The sequence below is a fragment of the Hyla sarda genome, chromosome 2 (assembly GCF_029499605.1).
Source record: "Hyla sarda isolate aHylSar1 chromosome 2, aHylSar1.hap1, whole genome shotgun sequence".
Taxonomy (NCBI): Eukaryota; Metazoa; Chordata; class Amphibia; order Anura; family Hylidae; genus Hyla; species Hyla sarda.
The window spans coordinates 195,518,948-195,524,947 of record NC_079190.1 but is presented as its reverse complement, the minus strand read 5'-3'; positions in this window follow the sequence as shown (position 1 = coordinate 195,524,947).

Sequence of the window (6,000 nt, the reverse complement as noted above, 5' to 3'; positions counted from 1 at the left end):
AAACGCATTTCGAGGCCTAAGCAAGCCTCTTTCTCAATGTTAAAATTGGCATGTGCAAGCAGTGCAAACAGTGGGGTTTATAAACGGAAAAGGGCGTAAAAAGATAATTGATTGCAGCAGGGCTGACGTCATTTAGGGTAGATAATTGATTGCAGCAGGACTAATGTCAGGGCTTCTGCCGGTAGCGCAGAGCACTGACATGCAGCGTAAACAGTAAGCCACGTGTTTCATTCATTCATGAGAAGCTACGTATGTATCAATGTATGTATGTATGAATCTTGTAATGCTGACAAGCCCTTCACCTACTGCAGCGGCATTGTAGGTGAAGGGCTTCTCAGCATTACAAGATTCTCTTACATATGTAGGGCAGAAGCCCTGACGTCAGCCATGCTGCAATCAATTATCTTTTTACGCCCTTTTCCTTTTATAAACCCCACTGTTTGCACTGCTTGCACATGCCAATTTTAACATTGAGAAAGAGGCTTGCTTAGGCCTCGAAACACGTTTGTAATGGCTATGTTACGCCGTGCGCTCCGGGTCCCCGCTCCTCCCCGGAGCGCTCGCAGCGTTTACCTGCTCGCAGCGTCCCGGTCAGACCCGCTGACCGGGAGCGATGCGCTAGTGTCTCTAGCGGGGATGCGACCCGCGATGCGGGACGCGCCCGCTCGCGGTTCGCATCCCAGCCTGCTTACCCGACCTGTTTACCGTTTGTCCAGTCCCGGCATCCGCGGCCCCGCTCCCTAGGGCGTGCATGCACTGGCTCTCTGCGATTTAAAGGGCCAGTGCGCCGCTGATTGGCGCCTGGCCCAAATTAGTAACTTCACCTGTGTCTTGGTCTATATTACCTCACTTCCCCTTCCCTGTATTGCCGGATCTTGTTGCCATTGTGCCAGTGAAAGCGTTCCTTGTATGTCCCAAGTCAGTGTTCCAGACCTCCTGCCGTTGCCCCTAACTATGATCCTTGCTGCCTGCCCTGACCTTCTGCTACTTCCTACCTTGCTCTTGCCTAATCCCTTGTACCGCGCCTATCTCAGCCGTCAGTCGGGGTTGAGTCGCTATCAGGTGGAACGACCTGGGGGTTACCTGCCGCAGCAAGTCCATCCCGCTTTGCGGCTGGCTCTGGTGAATACCAGTAACCCCTTAGACTCCGTTCCCCTGGTACGGCCCACGTCATCACCCCACTGACACAGAGGATCCACCACCAGTATCCTCACAGTACCCGGATCCTGACAGTAGATCCGGCCATGGATCCCGCTGAGGTCCCGCTGCCAGTTGTCGCTGATCTTACCATGGTGGTCGCCCAGCAGTCGCAACAGATAGCGCAACAAGGTCATCAGCTGTCTCAACTGACTGTTATGCTGCAACAACTTTTACCACAGCTTCAGCAACCAACTCCTCCACCAGCTCCTGCACCTCCTCTGCAGCGAGTGGCCGCTTCCAGCCTCCGCTTGTCCCTGCCGGACAAATTTGATGGGGACTCTAAACAATGCCGTGGTTTTCTCTCGCAATGTTCCCTGCATTTGGAGATGATGTCGGACCAATTTCCCACAGAACGGTCAAAGGTGGCTTTCGTGGTTAGTCTCCTGTCTGGGAAGTCCTTGTCATGGACCACACCGCTCTGGGACCGCAATGATCCTGTCACTGCCACTGTTCAGTCCTTCTTCGCTGAGGTTCGTAGTGTCTTCGAGGAACCAGCCCGAGCCTCTTCTGCCGAAACTGCCTTGTTGAACCTTGTCCAAGGAAATTCTTCTGTGGGCGAATACGCCATCCAATTTCGTACCCTCGCCTCTGAATTATCTTGGAACAATGTGGCCCTCTGCGCGACCTTTAAAAAAGGCCTATCCAGTAACATCAAGGATGTGCTGGCCGCAAGAGAAATTCCTGCTAACCTGCATGAACTTATCCATTTGGCCACCCACATTGACATGCGTTTTTCCGAAAGACGCCAGGAGCTCCGTCAGGATATGGACTTTGTTCGCACCAGGCAATTTCTCTCCCCGGCTCCTCTCTTCTCAAGTCCACTGCAATCTGTTCCTGTGACTTCTGTCGTGGAGGCTATGCAAGTAGACCGGTCTCGCCTGACCCTACAAGAGAGGACACGCCGCCGCAATGAGAACCTATGCCTGTACTGTGCCAGTACCGAACACTTCCTGAAGGATTGTCCTATCCGTCCTCCGCATCAGGAAAGATGCACTCCGACTCCGCACAAAGGTAAGACAGCTCTAGGTGTGAACTCTGCTTCTCCACATCTTACTGGGCCTGTGTGGATTTCTTCTTCTGCTAACTCCTCCTTCTCAGCTGTGGCCTTCTTGGATTCAGGCTCTGCAGGAAATTTTATTTTGGCCTCTTTCGTTAACAGGTTCCACATCCCAGTGACCAGTCTCGCCAGACCTCTCTATATCGCTTCAGTTAATGGAGAAAAATTGGACTGTACTGTGCGTTACCGCACAGAACCCCTGTTAATGTGCATTGGACCACATCACGAAAAAATTTAATTTCTGGTCCTCTCTAACTGCACTTCTGAAATTCTCCTCGGCTTGCCTTGGCTCCAACGCCATTCTCCTACCCTTGACTGGACCACCGGGGAGATCAAGAGCTGGGGTTCTTCTTGCCACAAAAAATGCCTCACGTCTGCTCCCAGCTCCGTCAGTCAAACCCCTGTGGCTCCTCCTATACCAGGTCTCCCCAAGGCCTATCAGGACTATGCCGATGTTTTTTGCAAAAAACAAGCAGAGACTTTGCCTCCTCACAGGCCTTATGACTGCACTATTGATCTCCTTCCTGGTACTACTCCACCCCGGGGCAGGATCTATCCTCTGTCTGCCCCTGAGACTCAAGCCATGTCGGACTACATCCAAGAAAATTTAAAGAGGGGATTCATCCGCAAGTCTTCATCCCCTGCCGGAGCGGGGTTCTTTTTTGTCTAAAAAAAAGACGGGTCCTTACGGCCGTGCATTGATTACCGCGGTTTAAATAAGATCACTATAAAAAACCGCTATCCCCTGCCTCTTATCTCGGAACTCTTTGACCGCCTTCGTGGTGCTAACATCTTCACCAAATTGGACTTAAGAGGTGCATACAATCTCATCCGCATCAGGAAAGGGGATGAGTGGAAGACCGCATTTAATACCAGAGAAGGACATTTTGAATATCTGGTTATGCCCTTTGGGCTCTGCAACACCCTTGCTGTCTTCCAGGACTACGTGAATGAAATATTTCGGGATTTGTTATATACCTGTGTTGTGGTTTACCTGGACGACATTTTGATTTTTTCTTCTAGCCTCGAAGAACACTGCCGCCATGTCCGCCTAGTACTCCAGAGACTCTGTGACAATCAATTATATGCCAAGATGGAGAAATGTCTCTTTAAATGCCAATCTCTTCCCTTGCTAGGTTATCTAGTCTCTGGCCAGGGACTTCAAATGGACCCAGACAAACTGTCAGCCGTTTTAGATTGGCCACGCCCCTCTGGACTCCGAGCTATCGAACGCTTCTTGGGGTTTGCCAATTACTACCGACAGTTTATTCCGCATTTTTCCACCATTGTGGCTCCGATTGTGGCCCTAACCAAGAAGAATGCCAACCCTAAGTCTTGGAACAGCAAAGGAATACAGAGGGCGCTACCTAGCGCATTACCACTAAAAACCAGGGTGAACAGAGGTAATTACAATGCTCACCCAGATTGTTACACTCGCCAAGTGTAACAATGGAAAAAAACTTGTGTGTAAGTATGCCGGCAGCCGGTCAACCTTCAGATAGATGCACAAAGAACACAAGGAGCCTCCAAGGAGGTGGCGGACATCAGGAGGCGCTGGACACACTCGGAGGGTAGGAACAACTTTAATCACCCATCATGATGGGTGATTAAAGTTGTTTCTACCCTCCGAGTGTGTCCAGCGCCTCCTGATGTCCGCCACCTCCTTGGAGGCTCCTTGTGATCTTTGTGTAACCCTAAGTCTTGGCCTCCCCAAGCGGATGTGGCATTCAATCGTCTCAAAACTGCCTTTGCTTCTGCTCCCGTACTCTCTAGACCTGATCCATCAAAACCCTTCTTGCTGGAGGTGGACGTCTCCTCGGTTGGAGCCGGAGCTGTACTCCTACAATAAAACTCTACTGGACATAACATTACTTGTGGTTTCTTTTCTAAGACCTTGTCTCCGGCAGAAAAAAATTACTCCATTGGTGATCGTGAACTTCTGGCCATTAAACTAGCCCTCGAAGAATGGAGGCACCTGCTGGAGGGTTCCAAATACCCGATTGTCATCTACACGGATCACAAGAATCTCTCGTATCTCCAGTCTGCCCAACGGCTGAACCCACGCCAGGCTAGGTGGTCGTTGTTTTTTGCCCGTTTTAACTTCGAGATTCATTTTCGCCCTGCTGACAAAAACATCAGGGCTGACGCCCTTTCTCGTTCCTCTGATGCTTCCGAATCGGAAGCCCCCTTGCAACACATTGTTCCTCCTGAGTGTCTGATCTCCTCTGCTCCAGCTTCTATCAGACAAACACCTCCTGGAAAGACTTTCGTCCCTCCACGCCAGCGCCTCAAGATCCTCAAGTGGGGACACTCCTCGCACCTCGCCGGCCATGCTGGCGTCAAGAAGTCCATCCAACTCATCTCTCGTTTATATTGGTGGCCTACCCTGGAGGCAGATGTCGCTGATTTTGTTCGGGCCTGTACAGTTTGTGCCCGGGACAAGACTCCTCGCCAGAAGCCTGCCCGTCTCCTACATCCTTTGCCTGTTCCTGAGTTACCATGGTCTCAGATTGCCATGGATTTTATTACGGATCTGCCTTTATCCCATGGCAACACAGTCATCTGGGTGGTCGTTGATCGTTTCTCCAAGATGGCACATTTTATTCCACTTCCAGGCCTTCCTTCAGCGCCTCAGTTGGCGAAGCAATTTTTTGTGCACATTTTTCGCCTTCACGGGCTTCCCACACATATCGTCTCGGATAGAGGCGTTCAATTTGTGTCAAAGTTTTGGAGAGCTCTCTGTAATCAACTAAAAATCAAATTAAATTTCTCATCCTCCTATCATCCCCAATCCAATGGGCAAGTAGAGAGAGTTAATCAGATCCTTGGTGACTATTTGCGACATTTTGTTTCCTCCCGCCAGGACGATTGGGCCGATCTTCTACCCTGGGCTGAATTCTCGTACAATTTCAAGGACTCTGAATCCTCCGCCAAATCCCCGTTCTTTGTGGTGTACGGCCGTCACCCTCTGCCCCCCCTCCCCACTCCCACTTCTTCTGGTTTGCCTGCTGTTGATGAAGTTACCCGGGACTTCTCCACCATCTGGAAGGAAACTCAAAAATCCTTCTACTGGCCTCATCCAGGATGAAGAAGCATGCCGACAAAAAGAGAAGAACTCCTCCTTTCTTTGCTCCTGGAGACAAACTGTGGCTCTCCGCCAAGTATATCCGCTTCCGTGTCCCCAGTTATAAACTGGGACCACGTTATCTTGGACCCTTTAAAATCAAGAGCCAAATCAATCCTGTCTCCTATAAACTGCTTCTTCCCCCTTCTCTCCGTATTCCTAACGCTTTTCATGTTTCTCTCCTTAAACCGCTTCTCTTCCAAGGTTGTCGCTCCAGCTCCTGTCTCCGGCTCCTCCGATGTCTTCTCTGTTAAAGAAATTCTTGCTTTTAAGACGGTCAGAGGTAAAAAAAAAATTCTCGTAGATTGGGAGAATTGTGGTCCTGAGGAGAGGTCGTGGGAACCCGAGGATAACATCATCGACAAAGACCTCATTTACAAGTTCTCGGGTTCCAAAAAGAGGGGGAGACCAAGGGGGGGGTACTGTTACGCAGAGCGCTCCGGGTCCCCGCTCCTCCCCGGAGCGCTCGCAGCGTTTACCTGCTTGCAGCGTCCCGGTCAGACCCGCTGACCTGGAGCGCTGCGCTAGTGTCTCTAGCGGGGATGCGACCCGCGATGCGGGACGCGCCTGCTCGCGGTTCGCATCCCAGCCTGCTTACCCGACCTGTTCCCCATTTGTC